General features: G+C 44.1%; 1 pseudogene; it reads right to left on the reverse strand.

Moving 5' to 3' along the window:
• Positions 1-1,230: 1,230 nt before the first annotated feature.
• Positions 1,231-2,679, reverse strand: LOC137241561 (probable phenylalanine--tRNA ligase, mitochondrial; annotated as a pseudogene).
• Positions 2,680-20,086: the final 17,407 nt, after the last annotated feature.

Here is a 20,086-nt window from a genome sequence, read left to right on the forward strand (position 1 = left end):
CTTTTGCTAGGTTCGTATCGCTAAACTGTTGAATAAATAACTCCAATATTGAATGATGGAAAAATGGCCTTTATTAAGTACTTCACAATAACACTCAAACTGTGCAACGAATAGCTTAATAACCAAACTGATATCTTAAAGGAAACTGACTTTCAAAATAATAGTGCTATTGCTCGCTAGATATCGTCTTACTCGTAACTGCTTGACAATTCAAATCAAACTGAATTACTTCTTACTCGCCTGCATCGCTTTTATAGTTTACGCTGCATACTTCTAGGCTCTTCGATTTCCAGAAGTTACTAGTTGTTTCGGCTACAAAATCGCCAGCCACAACTACGTGCACAAATTATTGCTCTCCCTTGTGACAACTCAGATAAGGTATATGCATGTGTTTGTAGTTTACAGTCTCCCGCACACACATAAGCGTATAAGTAAATTCATCGGTGTGTGATATCTCATCTCTCGCTGCCTTGTATGTAAATGTTGCTCGTCGGAATGTGTACATATGTGTATACGCAATTATTGATTCGTTTATGTAGATACATAATGATTGAATTATTGATGTGCATTCACGTCACTGCTTAGATCGGCTTAGAGCTGGCAGCACTCCTTAGTTTTGCTAATATTCGTAACAGTATTATACTGATGACTTTATAGTTTCAATCTTCAGTTGAATACTTCAAAAAATTAGTAATGATTGGTTGAGAACAGTTTGTTTTTGCTTTAATTATAACGAACACTGATAATTATTTTTCTTGTTGATTATTTTTTTTATAGATTTTGTTGTTGTTTGTTAAAAAATTTAAATTTTTTGACCGCCGAAATATTTTGGATATTTTCCAAAATGAATGCCCACATATAACAAGTAATGGAAAAGCTCACGGGTATACAACAACAAACTCTTTTTGGATTAATAAATATGATTACTACCATAAAACAATGAAATGGACATCCTACGACAAAAGGAAACGCAACTTCATGCTGTAATATACCTGATTTTTGGCATGCGCCATCTGCAACATAAGCGAATTCACCAATTCTGGTGGATAAATCTCTTCTACTTTGAGGTGACAAAAGGACGCGTTATGCCAAGAAGTGTAGATGTGTATTCTGAATATTCTACGCGAAGATAACGACCCAGACAATCCACTGCCAAATAAAAGGTCTTCCCATCGGTGTCAGGATCGCTAGGGAAAAGAAATGAAGAAATTAATTAATAAAATCAGCATGTCAATTCCATTTCAAAGCCATGTGCAGCAGCCTCTTGTATTGGTGTTGGACATGTATACACTGAATTTTGATGTACCATTTGTAAACTTTTAACAAGTACAGCTGCTCCATAGGCCTGCGGAAGCAGACACTTGACTTACCGGTTTTTGGGATGCTTTAAGCGGTCCACTAGACTAATCTGTTCCACCACATCACCAGCCAGGTCCACTGAACGTACAAGGTCATAGAAATCATTACAAGCAAAACCAGCATCGACTTCTACACCCGTTGGTAACCAAAATGAAAGATCATTCGTACACTGCGGATAACCTGAGACAGGTTTGTACTTGGGCAGATTGTGCAGATTTCTTCACTGAATGGATTTAAAAAACCACTAGCATTAGACCAGAACAATCGTATGTCAGGTATATCGAACAACACCATTGCCAAACGCGCCAATTCCAAACCAACAGCATAACCAATTTGATTATGTGCACCTGAACGCTGTAGTATCTCGTGACGCATAATACTACAACCGAGTACTTCAAGCCATTTGCCTTTATAAAGTATTTCCAACTCCCCCGAGGGTTGCGTGAAAGGAAAGTATGTGTCCACCCAACGATACTCCAATTGGGAGCTGAATAAATCACGTGCAAGGCCAACCAATATAATTTTTATCTCATGTTCCATCAATTTGACTGCTTTAGCGTATGGCAGGCCTCCTTAGTCTCATCCAAGCACTTCAGTGACATTTGTGGCTGTGAACGATCTTGCACATAAAATTGCCAATCTTTTTTTGAAGACTTCCAAATCTAGATTACGTCCGAAAAGCGTATATTTTGTTACCACACGTACTGCGTCTAATTTATGAAATACTGAAGAGTATGTACTATCAGTTCCGTTGCGCCTATACACTTCGCCGGCTACAAGAAAGTTACCTAAACCACGTGAGGACATATCTGATTGGTGAGCTGTGGTAGGCGCGCGTAACAAATGGTTGCGATTAACGTAATAACAATCTGCTTTGGCACGACTAACATGATCACTGGGAAACAGTAGATTATCAAAATTTTGTGCCACCGTTACAATAGGACGCAACTGATCGTAAACCGAGAACAAGGGATTTTCTCTTGAGTTCCTATAAGCGCTATAGAAATAATTAACAATTCTTCGCCGTATGATAGAAAGTGGATGATTGAGTAGAAAATGTTTTTTTGGCCCCCAGATAAGATAGTTTTTTGGTGAAACATTTGTCCAATCGTCTGTGGGATATGTAAGGCCGTTGATTTCTATAACTCTTTTAGATTCTTTGCACCGACACTGGTAGCCAAAGGATGTGTGTTTATGATGGATTTGAAAGCATTTTTGGCTAACCAAATATTGGAGGGTATCAATGCAAGAACATTTAGCTAGCGACATGTCCTTAATAGCAACATTTTTACAATTGAATACACAATTAGCCAAGCTCATTGTTCTTAATACATGGACATGTTATAACCGTATACCTGCAAATAACAGAGCAAAAATTAATTAATGAAAAGAGATTACAATTTTTAGCCTCTATACTCACCGCCGCGTGTTTTATATCAATGACATCAATGCAAGAACATTTAGCTAGCGACATGTCCTTAATAGCAACATTTTTACAATTGAATACACAATTAGCCAAGCTCATTGTTCTTAATACATGGACATGTTATAACCGTATACCTGCAAATAACAGAGCAAAAATTAATTAATGAAAAGAGATTACAATTTTTAGCCTCTATACTCACCGCCGCGTGTTTTATATCAATGACATTTTTTTCCATTCAGGAAATGGAAAAGCGTAGCAGATGTCAAAATCTCTACATTTAATGTCTGACTGGCAATGATTATTGCAATACAAACGCTAGGCCTCATGCGCAAGCATCTCGCGCACTACACGTTACGCACTACATGCCGCACTACACGCCACGCACTACATGCCGCACTACACGTCACACTACATGCCGCACTATACGCCATGCACTACATGCCGCAAGACATATCGAGCACAACACGCCACACATGGCGCGTATTACATATCTCGATCAATCATTCATTTGGTCGAGATTTAAAATACTTAATTCCACGAATCTCAACATTATCGACAATACACGTCGAAAATAATGTACAATGATAGAAATGCAACTTTGTTGTACCTTTTCAGCCAGGTTTCGAACCGTTCCGTGTGGTGGCAGGCCACTTGTTGTGAAAACAAAGTTCACCACAAATCTAAAATAAATTTTAGATATATGTCGGCGACATCTACCGACATAAATCGAATCAGAAAATGTATTAAATGTGCTAAAGCACTAGCCACATCGCATGGATGACTACTAAATCCATTTTTTTTCTTCGGTTCTTTGCGCACATAAGTTTTTACTCATGGCCTTTAATCCTTTATTTAAATTAAATAATCCGTTTCTTTCGCGAAAATATATGGGATATATCTGTTTTTGCCCCATCCACACACCATTGGCCACCCAAAAACCCCAATACGACCACAAAATTAAACGCTTCCATTTCCAGAAATGACTGGATTAAATTTGAAGCGCTGCAAAACAGAGGCACGCGCCAATTCGTTCACCATCGCGTGCCGTTTATGCAACAAGCCTCACGGAGTGAGATTGTGCCCGATGTACCGGTGTATGTCGGCCGAAGCGCGTCTACGCGAACTATTAATACATAAATTTTGCCCAAATTGCCTGTCGCCATTTCACCGCCTTGAAATGTGCCCAGCCAGGATCGATGCCGACGATGTAATGAGCAGCACCATAATACGCTCCATATCGACGACGACCAGCCGCTGCCAACGCAAGGTCATAACGACGACTATGATGCGAGCTCAGATGGAGTACTCTCCATCCATGTTACTGAGAAATACAAGTCATGGGCACAGCAGGTCGAAGAAGAAGAGAGGCTTGCCAATACGGCAGAAATAAATCAAACGATACAACAAGGAGGCCTAAAAACGGAGCGATTTCGACCACCGCCACGAGAGACCTGAGTTCCGTTCGAGTATGCACGGCACCTTGGTGCGCCCACAAAACGGGGATGGCGCGGAGACACGTCCTTTTCGCCCATCGCACCGCCCTACTGGTAAACAGCGTGACGACGCGGAACCGCGTCCGTCCCACTCGTCACGTCAATTTGCTGGAAGGGTGGCCCCAATTAAAGTACGCAACAACCACAAAGCTCTCGTTCGGAAACGTCAAGCACCTACGAGCTTCAGGAGCGGCCGACTCCGGGACACTCTAGTGGCACCAACCATAACGCGATCACTTATCGCCATTGCGCCGATGGCAATAGTACGTATTGAAGCCGAAGGCCGTTTTCATTTGGTTCGCGCCCTTTTAGACGCGTGCGCTCCCACCACCATTATCGATGCCAATTTGGCAAAGGATCTCCGCCTAGAATGCACCAACACTGCGTACCATTCGCGGTGCACCCTAGTATTGAGAGGGAGGTATGGGTTGCTGGGAAAGCTACAACCCAAGCCACTGTAGTGGCCAACTATGCAAGAATTAACCCAACAGCGAATATGGACCCGTCGATAGCTGCCCCATTTCAGTTTATGAAGCTGGCCGATCCGACGTTCTACAGATCATCACCGGTGCTGCTCACGTTGGGTGCCGACGTTTACGTCAATATAATGGTCAGCGGTTCACCCTCCTCGACTGTCAGCGGGCTGCTCACTCAAGCCACGATTTTCGGCCTCGTTGTGTCTGGAGCCCACCCAATATAGATATCTTGTAATTTTCGACACGCATACTCATATATATCTTTCAGTAAATATTGCACGGAATTAAAAAACCACGTACTTTACTTAATAATTTCCTTTCTTTTTCAACAGGAGAGCGAGAGGTGAGATCAATCACACGGCGTCTGCATCGGCACATCGACGCATCGCCTTGCGGAACGTGTGATGGCATGACGTTCCTTCATTTATCCTTTTTTATTTGTTGCTTACGGCAAGGGGGCCGGTATGTTTAGGTCACAGACCTAAATATATCTACCCCCCCCCCCCCCCCCTCGTAACATGCACACGGGCATGTGTGAGTGGTATTACGTATGTGTATTTTACATTTACCGCTGTGCGCCCGCGGTATAGCAACTTTGTTGTCGGGAAACCCAACGAAGGTGCTGTATCGCGAGTTCATAGGCTTTGTTGCAAAGAGGTTCGTCCTCTTTCAATCCAGCAGCCAGCGAAGCTACACGGTGTCATCTCACGTTCACGTAAGTGCAAATTTTTAAAATTATTATTATATACCATTTCTACAACATTTGTTAAACAATTTCTTAACACTTGTTGCATTTCTATACGGTTAATAAAACAAACCATTTGTAATTCCTCTTTTTTAACACGAAACTTTTTTGGTGTTTTTATTTTCTTCCCTTTTTTCTCGCCTTAACCAATATTTAACAAATACGTGGGTGCGCGCCGTTGCTACCACGCATTTGTCCACCAAGGGAGAGAAACCTCGTTTATGATGAAACCAACATAACGCTGCTTGGCCCTTGCTTCGCCGACCCGGATTAGCCTCCAATCACTCGAAGGTAGCCCCTTATTCGATTCCGCGATGGTATCCAAAATCTCGCCAGGATCCGCTATTACGTCTGGGACCTATGCCCAGGCTCTCGGTCTGTTCGTAATTTCTACCAAACCGACCGCATCCAAGCTGGACCCAGGCTAGAGCTGTCCTAGCGAGGCTATGGCGAGTTTGTAGAGCTTGCACGAGCGCTCGTCGGCGCAGGAAACGAGCTTGACCCTACCCTTGTACTAGCCGGCAACACGGATAGTGGGAGCCGGCCCCGGATACTTGGTCATGATGTCCTTAAAGATCTTTAGAAGGCCGTTAAAGACATCCTTCTAGTTATCTGGGGCCTTGTTCCCATCCGGGTGACCGCGGTTCAAAACCATCAGCGTAAAGTTGGCCTTAGCCGCCTCGCTGAAGGTTTTGATCAGGGCGGAGGGAGAAGAGGCCGAAGGCCTGTGCCTTTTGGGAGCGCTCGAGGCATTTCCCATAGACCTTTGTCTCTTAAAGGCCGGCATCTTCTAGTCAGAAGGTTGTTTGGTGGCAGAAGAAGAAGAGATAGTTGCAGTACCTTGGGGGATGGGGTTGTTATTGCTGCTCTTCTTGGCAGCAATAATCTTCCAAGCCCAGGCCAGAGAACTTTTTTGCTATGCCGTCAACTTATCGCTGAGAGAGTTGCCAAGTCTCTCAACGATTTTGGCGGCGATGCGAATGTTCCGCTGGTTGCGGACCGAAATAGAGTTTTCCTTATTTGCCTTGGAACCCTCAAGGGGTTCAGCCGGCTTGCGGGGTAGCTTTGCAGCGGTAGAGGCAGTACTTTTGTCCGTGTTGGACTTAGTGCTATTTCCAGACACCTGCTGGCGAGAGGTGAACGGTACTGGCTTGGGACGGGCCTCATGTGCTTGCTCAGTGGGACGCTGCTTTCCCTTTTTGGGGCTAGCTTTGCCGGCTGCCGCGGGATTAGACATGCCCACAAGGGGTTTAGTCCTTCCGCTAGCTTTCACAGGTGGCCGAAGACTATTTTGGTGCCGTGAAGGCCTGGTCGGCGCCATCTGTGCGGTTACCGACGGATTGGGTACTTTTTAACGCCTAGTCCAAGGGCGGCATCTTTACCCGTGCAGGGCTCCGAGGCTTGGTTTTTTTCTTTATTCATTATTTCTGGTTCGTCGGCTGCCTACTAAAGTGAGACCGTTCGGCAGCCTGAAAAACAAAGGGATAGGGGAAACAATGCGGTCGACTGCGGTAGAGCCCCATACCGCAGCAAGCCGCCGTTATTCCCGGAGGTGGACCGATATCAGGGAGGCTCCGTAAGAATAGAGTCGGATGCCCTGACTGCAAACCATCCAATGGGCACGGAAACGCATAACACCCTGGTTTAGGGGTGGACCACCTTTGGTGGCGTGGTCCGGTTCCCACCTTGAGGCCACGTTTAAAAACCATTTCCATATGCCTGAGCTATTAAGGAGCTGGGGGACAAATGGAAATGATTCCTAAACTTAGCTAGCACTCCCCTGTAAGGCGAAACTGTTGTGCATATTACCAGCTGGTATCCTTTGAGAGGGTTCAGCCCAAGGATTTTTGCCAGCCCGAATTGGATGTAACGATGGTCCTTAAGGACCGTCCAGTTTCTGACCAACTCCCCCGCATCTTCTGAGACTAGAATGACATCGAGAACTTCCCTTCTTGTTTTTGTAATAAAGGTTGGTTCAGTTCCCCTATTGCTTATGGTTAATCTAGAATTTAGGATTAAATCAAATAGTAACTCACCCCTTTCGTTTTCGTAATTACTTCCCCAGGTGGAGTGATGCGCACGTGTCCTCCCAGTATCAGTGCACCTGATGTACCTTCCACCAACTTCCTGAAGGTCGATGTAGGCACCGTCTTGTCATGGGCTACATAATTTGATGATAACCGAATTTGACCCATAATTAGGCTCAGGCTGATCGTTGCTGTGTCCTCATCGCAAAATTGATGAATTTATAAAACATTGGGTTGGGTACTAACAAGTATACACGATCTAGGCTTTCCCGAGTTGCCACAACTTACCAATGTGTAGGCTGTGGACTTGAGTCCACAAATGTTTTGTCCTACCACACACGGCTCCTGGATGAGGGCAATATCAGCTGCCCCTTTGGATGCCAGTCGTAGCGGCAGTGCAGCGAAGGCTGCTTTACTGTAGTGCAGGTTTATTTGGAGGACCCACACCAACATCTAGCACTATCGCCTCCTCCTTGAGCGTGGAGTTAGCTGCATCTTCCTGAATCAGCTTCTCCTCCGTGCATTGCAGGTGTAACCCGCCTATATCTATGGACGAGGTAGACGAGGTGTAGCCGTCCGACGTATCCGGCTCACCCCCATCTGCCTTCATATCTACGTCCTCGTCGCTCACTTCTTCTGGTTCCACCTCGTCTGCCAAATATCTAGCGGCGTTGACGTCATTACTATAGACCTTTATGATGACGATGTCTAGGCCATAGTTATTTTCGCCTCCGGGTTTCTTCAATACCAATAGCGATTCCTCATTCAGTAGGAGGACAGCCTGACGTGTGGCTCTGTCCCCTTTCTCCACGTTGACAACCCACCAGTTGGCGGCTGGCAGCGTCGGGTTGAGGATCTTTATCATATTCAGTATCCTCTCTGGTTCAGCTGGTTTTGCCGGTAGCCACACCCTTGCTCGTGGTCGTGACGGGTAGACTTCCACGGTAGACTTCACTCACGGATTCTATCGCCCTTTTCTAGATAGATGCGGACCTCTCGTATCCGCATGCCACAACCTTGATTGTGCCCTGGAACCACCCGGAGTCCTTGCATACCGGTCGTGGTCCAGGATTGCGCATAAGCATGTCCAAGGTATTGTTTGAAAGCTCGCTCTTCACCCATTTCCATTTGTCCTTCTTGACTGCGCCGTGTTCTTGATTGACGTCAAGGACCCCTAGCAGGATTTTGTCCTTGACCACTTCTACAAAAAAAAGCCCATGCACCTTCGGCCTCTTTGATTTGTCAGGCACAACTTCATCCGACCTTGCCCTTTTGTTTGCCGCTTGTGGCTCCCTCCCTTCTCTGAGACGAAAGTCTGGTATCACCTCTTTCGCCCACTTGATTTCTGCCAGGATTTCTCCCACGTTGTCGCTTTCCGCTCTACCTACAAGGTCTGGAATTCGTGCGGATCTGGTTAGAATCCTTGCAGCCGCTCTCCTGTGCTTGTATCCAACTTCACTGGAGTGTGGCCGCTCATTTGGCTTTGTGAAGGCGGTGGGTTTCGGGGGTGGGCCACGTGGGGCTTGCGCACCAGCTTCAACTGAGGCTGCATTCTACATACATACTGTGTCTCTGCTCGTGCCAGGAGTATCCCGGAGAACACCCTTTTGCCCTGCCTCACTGCCGTAAGTTTTGTTGGGGAGTTGGCTCTGACCCGGCATCGCCATTGGTCCTCAACCATCCCCTTTTGTTGCCATCGTCTGGCGGTTAGAATGACCCTGCATCGCACTGGTCACCGTTGTGGTGGGCAGAAGTCCTCCCGGCCTTTGAAGAGCGCCTGTCTCTTTTTGTTTTGTTGTATTTTTTTGTTTGTTTTTATTATCCATGTTTCCACGAGTGGCGGAGAGAAGGAACGTCCACCCGGGCAGAGATCCGCAATACCCGGGTAAGGTCTTCGTACAACCTGGTGCGACCTAGCGCCAGGAGGGCTCCGTCCGCGACTGGGCTATTTAGGGGCCCCAGCCTGGCTGATCCTCGGCACGGAAACGCATAACGCCTTGATCCAGCGCCCGAGAAGGAAAGAAAGAAAAAGTAATAGAAAGAGAGAAAAATACCCCAGAAACCATGGTCAGGAATCATATCCGTATGAGGAGGCAATTAATGGGTCAGGCACAGATCCCTGATTCCTGATCTTAGCTGAACACCGTCCTGACATCGCCCAGGCTCAATACTGTAGTGTCCATTTCCAGTCCGCTTCCTCTTGGAAGGTTCAGTTGGGGATTTGTGCCAACTGTTTCCGGTAATAAGATTTGCGCAATTATGTCTCCGCCAAGAATGAGGTCAATTTTCTTAGGCTGATAGTACAAGGGGTCTGCTAGAGTGAGACCTTGAATATGTTCCATTTCTTGGGGAGCGCAGCCCCGTCTTGGCAGTTCCGTGGTGAGATGGGTCAGCGCGTAAGCACTTTCGATGGGAATAGCATAATTTTCGTCGAGGCAAAATGTATAGTGAAGCTAACTACAAATTTCGACTGGCTAATTTCACGAGGACCAACTCCACATATATCTGCGGAAGTAGAATGACGTTGAAGGCCTCAGCGTTGGCCTGCATTCCCGGAAATAAGTGTTCCTTCCGAACCTTGTTCTATAAGAGCATAAAATGTCGGGGATTGATATGTAACTTCGTTCCGTAGTGAAACTAAAGTCGTGGCCAAAAGAACCTGTTTGGACAAATGACTAGCAGATCGGTTAAGGTCCACGTGTGCAGAATTGGCTGCTAAAGTTGCGTGTGCATGAGCACCACGTTTTGTATCTAGTGGTAGCGTGGATCTAAGAACTACCTGCCCTTGGATTGAAGCCGATGCTGGTGTGAAAGGCTGGGCGTATTGAGCTGTTGTTGTTGTCGTACTATTGGTCTGGGAAGTCCGTGGAAAATGTGGTAATGCGTGGTGACGCTGACCAATTGTATGCAGTTGTAGCTGCTTTTGCATTGTGATAATTCATGAGACTTACTCAAACAGTTGAGACACAGCTTAGTTTTATCGACTATGTTCTTTTTTTCAAAGCAACCTTTGGATAGAAAGGTTGGGAATCGGCGAATTAAATGTGCTTGTCTATGAAGTGCACAGAGATCTTGTGAAGATTGATGGACTTTAGTGGCTGCGTGATGTGATTTTACATTATGTACCGTACGCGCCGATAGTTTTGATTTCTGAACATGATTATTCTTATTATCATTTGATAGTGGACGTGTGGGTGTGGCAAAGTTAAAGTGCGGTTTTCGATTGCATCTATCGTAAAGAGACGATTGGTTAAAAAGTCTTGTAGATCAGAAAAGGTAGACATCTTTATTTTGCTTCCTAGATGACGCTCCCAGGCAGAGTGTGTTTCAACGGGTAGTTCGGTTGTTAAGTAATGTACAATCCAATGATCGCATTCCCTAATTGGAACCTTAGGTTAGGTTAGGTTAGGCTGAACTGGCCGGTCCATGAGGAACCCACATAGACTGAATGAGTCTGTAGTGTTACCAGAAGTTTGTGTTAGCGACCAAAGTGAAAAACCCTATCAAAAATCAGGACCTATGTTATAAAATAACTCCGTCCTCTTGGCAAATACTAGAAGCTTCCTAGGCCACTTGCAGCTTCTAGATCTGACAGCTCTACCACTCATAATTGCTGGAGTCTTAGCCTGGCAATCGCAGGGCACGAGCACAGAACGTGCTCGATCATTTCCTCCTCCAACCCGCACTTCCTATATCTGCTATCACTGACCAAGCCTAATTTAAAGGCATGTGACGCCAGAAGGCAGTGTCCCGTCAGAATACCCGTCATGAGTCTACAGTCATCTCTTATTAATGACAGAAGAAACTTATTTAGTCTAAGGTTGTAAGACCTACACATAATCTTCGACACTTTACAGGCACGTGCTTGAACCCACGCTTTCCCGCTTGGTCGATCATGTGCACCTCTGGCCTTTGCTTAATCTCGCCCAGTCTAATTTGACGTCTACGGAGCAAGCTTCAAGGAATGCGCCCTTTTTAGCTAGTTAATCCGCTTTTTCATTCCCATCTATTCCCATATGCTCTGGGACCCAATACAGATGTATGCTTCTCCCTGACCCGATTCTCTCCAGAGGCTGCTTACACTCTAACAAGCATTTAGATGCTGTGCTATGCGATATTATTGCCTTAATTGCTGCTTGTCTGTCAATATAAAAGTTAACACGATTGCAGCTTAAGCTATTCTCTTCCAGGGTTTCTACTGCTTTGGTTACGGCTTCTATTTCCGCTTGGAAAACGCTACAGTAATCCGGCAGCCTGTAGGATCTGTTGATTTCCGGATCAGCACAGTATACCGCAGACCCTACTCCTTCCATTACTTTGGAACCATCTGTGAAACACATGCATCGCCTCGGCCGCCTTTTGAGCACCCTTGCGCCAACCGTTCACATCTATTGTGGCCTTAAGATCTCCTCGAAGCGCAGATAGTGAATCAGGTAGTCTGTTCGACTTGTGATTGATGACGCTATACTACTATGGCCGTATGATCGGCGCTCAAGCTGCCCCGAGGCACCGAGCCTGGTGCAGTTATTAACGCTATGTTCTTTTCTACCAGGTCTACAGGTGGAATATGCAGAATGGCATTAGGTGCAGCCGTCGGGGTTGCTCTCAGCGCTCCCGAAATGCTAAGCATTGATAGTCTGCATACTAGAGGTTTACGCCGATCAATTTATCGGTGGCGTGGGCGGCTAAAAAGCTTGATTTTTCTATTTTAAAAAATAATATTTAGGAGAGGTTTTGTTTGTATGTATTTAAGGAGATCAACGTTTTGGCCATTTCAGAAAGATCCGAGGTTTATGCTTCAAAATCTCGCAGATCGTTCAAAAATTGTCAGGAGTAGCTCCTTGCGGATGGTTTGCCCTCGTTCACTTACTCCGGAGAGGCTTCGAACCTAACCCCTGTCTTTGGAATTTGTACTGCTGCTTCTGCTGAAAAGAAATAGAGATACATAAAATGATCACACTTTTGTCTGTATATTTCGTGCAAAGCGTAGTTTCACCTGGGGTTAACTCCTAATAGTCGTCGCGATCACAATTTCCTTAAATCATTTGTGGCTCCTTGGCGGTCATGCACAAAGGCGACTTACGATTGCTATTAATGGTCCAGTAATACTCATGACTCTAGTGGCACACCGCTGTTTTCCGGCCTTATGATATAAGATCTCAATATGGATTACCGCGTAGCTTCAGTTTTCAGACTAGATCGACTGTCCACTACGTTAGGGTAGTAGCACACACCGGCATTAGTTCGACTGTCTTGGGAAAGCTTTTGAGTGTTCTTGTGAAGAACAAACCTCACCTGGTAATTATATGTGCCCACCTTTTCACATTTGTAAAAGGAGCCGTAACGTGTAGGTGATATTTAAACTTGGTTGATAGGCTATAATCAATGTGATTCACTCCAAGGGACTAGTTTTGGATAGGGCCGCCAACTTTAAGAAATGGCGAACCGTGAGACTTGGGTGTTGAAGGATGAAGTGTGAAAATCAAAATTAACATTTCAGACGCTGTTGTATAGTTTTGCAAATAAACAACGGATGTTTGAATGTAAGTCTAAGAGGTTTTTCAAACCCTTCTCATGCGTACATATATCCTCAACTTAAGTATGACGTAAGAATCATTTCAAAGGAGTGTTTATGACCCTAGAACCTATTAAAGGATTTTATATCAGTGATTTCGTTTATTCTCTCAGCCAATCGCAATATAAAATTTTATTAAAAATCGGTACCTGTTTTGGGTATTTTGCTTTTTTAACAACTTGAGGAGAATTTGAAAACATGTTCGCCTTGGGTCATTTTATTTGAATTCTTTGTTCATTATTAATTTTTTGAACAAAACATGCAAAGTGAGCATATAAATTTATTATATAACTTTTCTGTTAGTGTTTTCTTTTAACAACTTGGTGAATTGGGTGATGCATAGTCCGTGTTAGGCTGGCATCGAAAGCGCCTGTTTTTTAAATAACTTTTGAACAGTTAGAAAGAGTTAAATTTCGCAATAAGTTTCTTATAACTGGCAGTGATGCGCATCCGTTGATACCACTTTCGACCATATCCGACCAATTTTCGACAGTCTTAAGCGACTAGAAAATATAGTAACGCGCCGGACGCCGCCGCCGCCGCGCCGATATTTTTGAAATTTGGCGGCGGCGTCCGAAAAACGACACAAATCGGCGGCGTATATCTCTACTGCATAGCCCCTCTAATTTTTTCAGGTATGCTGTTTTTGTGTGGCTTTCCACCAAACCAGAACTCCATAGTATAGAATAGGCCTTACAATCGGTGTAAAAACGCAATGAGAAAGAGAGGGCGATAAGCCCCACGTAAACCCCAGCACTCTTTTACATACATAAAGTGCCGTTGAAGTCTTTTTCACCCTCTCCATCACGTTCAGCTTCCATGACAGCTTACTGTCTAGGATGATTCCTACATATTTTGTGCAAGGTTTCTGCTGTAGGGTCCCCCTCCTAGCTTAGGCCTGGTCCAATTTGGGAACTTGTACTTCTTTGTAAACAAGACCATATCCGTCTTTTCCGCGTTGACTTTCAACCCGACATTACAAGCCCAGTTATGAATATCCCGAAGTGCCCGATCCAACAAAGAGCTAATCGATGGAAGGGACTTTCCACTTATGACAATTGCAACGTCATCTGTGTAATCCGTAAGTTTTACGGGTCCCTAATCGAATCGCCTGAGCAGTTGGTTGATGACCAGCGTCCACAGCATAAGTAGTAATACCCACTGATTTCGTGGCCTCATACACTCCCCATTGTGATGTAATCTTCCTGCAATTTAACATACAGCCGATCCATCTGGTTAAGGCAGGATGTACTTTAATGTAAATAAGACCATCCATAATCGCCCATTTAGAAGCATTATGGAAAGCACCGGAAATGTCTAAGAAAACTCCTAAAGCATATTCCTTATATTCCAGGGCTTTCTCAATGCTTATTATCACCCTATGCAATGCGGTGCCTACCGACCTGCCTTTGGTGTATGCACGCTGTGCTGTGGAGAGCAGCTTTTCATACACGTTGGTATTTATGTACACATCTATCAGCCTCTCGAAGGTTTTGAGCAGAAATGATGTTAAGCTAATGGGTCTATAGTCTTTGGGATACACGTGACCGATCTTTCCCGTCTTTGGTAGGAAAGCTACACGAGCAGTTCTCCAAGAGTGCGGTACATGATTCAGTCTTATGCACCCATCGAATATTATTTTAAGCCATTCCACGACCGCTATACTTGAAACTTGCAGCATGCCCGAGAATATACCATCTGGACCCGGCGATTTAAACATAGAAAACGTCTCCACTGCCCATTCGATCTTGGTACCGGTAACCAAGCCCGGCACTACCCGCTCCGTGATCGAAGTGTGAGTGCTGTCTGCTGGCTATTCTAAACCATCTCCCGAGGGGGAATGTGTATCGAGAAGCACCTCAAGGGATTACTCACTATTACGTGACCATTCCCCGTTCTGTTTCTTTATTAGTCCCTGGACTATATTTCCCCTTGCTAGGACTTTTTTCAACCGTGCTGTTTCGCTGGAGCACTCTATGTCCGTACAGAAACTTTTCCATGAGATTCTCTTCGCGGTCTTTGCTAGCTTAAACAGTTATTTTACCTGTCTTCTTAGGGGACTCAGCTCATTGCTCTACCATGGCGGCTTTGATTTTCCTCTGAATCTTTTTAGAGGGCAAGCTTTGTTATACGCAGTCATAAGCGTCCTTGTTAGGAATTCATTAGACTCCTCCAGTTCCTCCACATTGGTAACCTCTTTGGGTTGTCCCAGTTTTGTTTCTACCTGTTTCTGGAATTTAGTCCAGTTCGTTGGGTTTCTAAAGATTCCTCCTTTCTCCACAATCTTTAGGGGGATGCTGAAGCTGATATACGCATGGTCGGAGAAGGATGATCTATCAAGAACCATCCAATCATACCTTGATATATCACGTTCGGAGCTTAATGTAATATCCAAAACATTGTTGGATGTTGGACCAATGTGTGTAGGGACATTTCCCTTATTGGCTATCTGCAAATTGGTTTGCAGGATGTAACAAAATAGAGATTCGCCTCTCTCGTTCGTATCTGCTCCTCCCTACGCATTGTGGTGTGCATTTGCATCCGCGGCTATAACCAACAGCCCTTTGCGCCCTTCGTCCTGTACTAGCCTCTTGCACTCCATCGGTGGAATCTCTGCAGCGTGGGCAATGTAGCAGGTTACCAAGATAAATTCCTGCTTATTCTTTTGCACAACGGCCACCACTACGAGGTCCTCAGTGGTGTAATTAGGCCGCGTATATGAATGCAGCTGTTTCCTTACTATCAGTACAGCTCGCACCCGTCCTTCCGTTTGTAGTAAACGCCAAATCCGCGCGCTAAGTCCAGAAACCTTTCCTCCCGATGAGTGCCACGTCAAACGAACCCTCCTCAAAGATTAGGAAGAGTTCGCTCGACGCCACTTTACTGTGTTAGAGGTTTATCTGTATGACTCGCAGCACCATTGGTCTGCTTGTCCTCTCTAACATCTTCGTAGTACGTCGGCTACCTCCACCTGTCTTTTTTCTCTTAGGAATTGGAACCTTAAGTTGTTTAACTTCATTGACACACACATTCGCCACATTAAGTAGAGTCTTTATATCGTCTGCCTTTTCTTTAACGAAAACTGGTAAACTGTATAACGTATTCATATAATGGGAAAATATTATACTCGGATTATTATAACGTTTTATTAACAACTCCCATGCCGTGGTATATTATATTTCCGTTAAAAGCATTTGATGTATGTGCAGATCACGGTAAATTACCAATGCCTGCTTCAAATAATGAAATTTTTGGATAGAATTTAATTCAAGGTTGTTATGAAGTAGTCGATTGAATGAATCATGGAAGCTCGGTGAACTTGCCAGAAAACAAGGGTACTGGTAAGCGTGGGAATTGAGCAGGAGCGAAAAATCGCATTTGAGAATCTGATAATTGGTTCTTAATCTATGTCTTCTCGTAATCCGATGCAGGGGGGAACATATCTGTTTGCTGCTGTTTTACCAAGCAGAAGAGTTCCAAGTGAATTTCTTCAAATTGGGAGGCAACGTTATTAGTAAAATATTCATGGTCATCTTTAATGTCTGAACATATAATTGATTTATGCGTGGAACAAAACTGCACATTCAGAGCACCAAGGCGTTTTAATCGCTGTTCAAAATATGGCTTAGTTTTTCGCGAACCAGAATCTTTCTTAAAGTTGACAAGAATTTTTTCAAGGGTCGTAAGTCGATTTGCTTGTAGCGTGATTAACATCCCCCATATTATATTTGTTTATAAGTTTTTGGCTATGCAAATTAAATAAACTTATCCTTTGTTTTCACTATGTCAAAATCACTGACATCAAATACTGACATAACTGTCGTCATGGCGATTTGGTGTCAAATGTGTTTTCATTACATATTAAAAACTGGCATGAAGTCGATATAGCAGTGTGTGCCAAAGACTGTCATCAAATTGTGGTTTCAGTCGATTGACATCCAGTTTTCACCACTGACGTCAAACGTTAAGTAAATATTTTTGACAGCGATGGGGCCATTTCGGGACTATTTCGGGATCATTTGGGGTGCCTACCGGCATTATTTCTGGTTGCTTTTCGGGTTCCGTCCGGGATCCCATCGGGGTCATTTCGGGACTTTTTCTGGATCATTTCGGGACCCTTTCGGCATCCTTTCTGGAGGGTTTTGGGTATCCGTCCGGGATCCCGACGGGGTCATTTTGGAACCTTTTCTCGACTAATACGGGATCATTTGGGGCACCTTCCGGCATCATTTCTAGATGGTTTTGGGTATCCGTCAGGGATACCGTCGGGGTCATTTCGGGACTTTTTCGCGACTAATACGAGATCATTTGGGGACCCTTTCGGCATCATTTCTGGAGGGTTTTAGGGATCCGTCCGGGATCCCATCAGGGTCATTTCGGGACTTTAGCGGTACCCGACAGATGATGTTCTGGGTCACCCTGGTGTACATTTTGGTCGAAAACGCCTTTAAATATACAACTACCACAACTCCCTTTTAAATTCTTATTAATGCCTTTAATTTGACACCCATATTGTACAAACACATTATAGAGTCACCCCTGGTCCACCTTTATGGCGATATATCGAAAAGGCGTCCACCTATAGAACTAAGGCCCACTCGCTTTTAAAATACTCATTATCACTTTTCGTTTGATATCCATATCGTACAAACAAATTCTAGAGTCACCCCTGGTCCAACTTTATGGCGATATCTCGAAAAGGCGTCCGCCTATAGAATTAAGGCCCACGTCCTTTTAAAATACTCATTAACACCTTTCTTTGATACCCATATTGTATAAACGCATTATAGAGTCATCCCTGTTCCACCTTTATGGCGATATCTCGAAAAGGCGTCCACCTATAAAACTAAGCGCCACTCCCTTTTAAAATACTCATTAACATCTTTCATTTGATACCCATATCGTACAAACAAATTCTAGAGTCACCCCTGGTCCAACTTTATGGCGATATCTCGAAAAGGCGTCCGCCTATAGAACTAAGGCCCACGTCCTTTTAAAATACTCATTAACACCTTTCATTTGGTACCCATATCGTAGAAACAAATTCTAGAGTCACCCCTGGTCTACCTTTATGGCGATATCTCGAAAAGGCGTCCGATTATAGAACTAAGGCCCACGTCCTTTCAAAATACTCATTAACACCTTTCATTTGATACCCATATCGTTAAACACATTCTAGAGTCACCCCTGGGCCACCTTTATGACAATATCTCGAAAATACGACCACCTATACAACTACCACCACTCCCTTTTAAAACCCTCATTAATACCTTTAATTTGATACCCATATCGTAAAACGCATTCTAGAGTCACCCCTGGTCCACCTTTATGGCGATATCTCGAAAAGGCGTCCACCTATGGAACTAAGGCCCACTCCCTTCTAAAATACTCATTAACACCTTTCGTTTGATACCCATATTGTACAAACGCATTCTAGAGTCACTCCTGGTCCACCTTTATGGCGGTATCTCCAAAAGGCGTTCACCTATAGAACTAACGCCCACTCCCTTTTAAAATGCTCATTAACCCCTTTCATTTGATACCCATATCGTACAAACAAATTCTAGGGTCACCCCTGGTCCACCTTTATGGCGGTATCTCCAAGAGGCGTTCACCTATAGAACTAAGGCCCACTCCCTTTTAAAATACTCATTAACACCTTTCATTTGGTACCCATATCGTACGAACAAATTCTAGAGTCACCCCTGGTCTACCTTTATGGCGATATCTCGAAAAGGCGTCCACCTATAGAACTGAGGCCAACGCCCTTTTAAAAAACTCATTAACACCTTTCATTTGATATCCATATCGGCATATCTCATGCAATTTTTTTAAATTTCTAGTAGTTGGCAACCCTAAATGGCAACCCTACTCAAAAATGCTCCTATTGTAATACGGAGTGAAACACCTTTCGTTTGATACCCATATCGGCATATCTCATGCAATTTTTTTTAATTTCGAATAGGTGGAAACCCTAAATGGCAACCCTACTAAAAATGAACCTAGTGTAATGCGGAGTGAAATACCTTTCGTTTGATACCCATATCGGCATATCTCATGCAATTTTTTTAAATATCGAATAGGTGGCTACCCTAAATGGCAACCCTACTCAAAAATGTCCCTATTGTAATGCGGAGTGAAATACCTTCCGTTTGATACCCATATCGGCGTATCTCGTGCAATTTTTTTAATTTCGAATAGGTGGCAACCCTAAATGGCAACCCTACTCAAAAATATTCCTACTGTAATGCGGAGTGAAATACCTTTCGTTTGATACCCATATCGGCATATCTCATGCAATTTTTTTTTAATTTCGAATAGGTGGCAACCCTAAATGGCAACCCCACTCAAAAATGTTCCTATTGTAATACGGACTGAAATACCTTTCGTTTGATACCCATATCGGTATATCTCATGGAATTTTTTTAAATTTCGAATAGGTGACAACCCTACTCAAAAATGTCCCTATTGTAATGCGGGGTGAAATACCTTTCATTTGATACCCATATCGGTATATGTCATGCAATTTTTTTTTAATTTCGAATAGGTGGCAACCTTGTGAGACATTCTGAGTGGCAACACCTAAGTAGAAAGTCTTAGAAGGTGATACGTTATCTCTGTGCCAAATTTCATTTAAATCGGTTGAGCCGTTCCCGAGATCGTTCGGCTATACAAACAAACAAGAATTGCTCGTTTAATGAGAGATTTGCCAGCACGTTGGCAAATCTTTTTTGTGTGTCAAACGCTGGCAAACTGAAATTTGGTCGTTTTCACTTGGATGCCATTATGTCTGACAGTGAGCTGTCAAACCTGACTGCAAACGCAACTGACACTATTTGGCAGCCCGTTTTCATTATTTTGGCAACATTTGACGACATATATGCCATAATGAAAACGAGGCTTTACGGTGAAGAAAATCGAAATAGGCATTGTAAGCGTTGAATATAAGTATGTATGTTAGATGTTGGCTGAGAACGACGTTAGC

This window comes from Eurosta solidaginis, chromosome 2, assembly GCF_040869045.1.
Source record: "Eurosta solidaginis isolate ZX-2024a chromosome 2, ASM4086904v1, whole genome shotgun sequence".
NCBI classification, from domain to species: domain Eukaryota; kingdom Metazoa; phylum Arthropoda; class Insecta; order Diptera; family Tephritidae; genus Eurosta; species Eurosta solidaginis.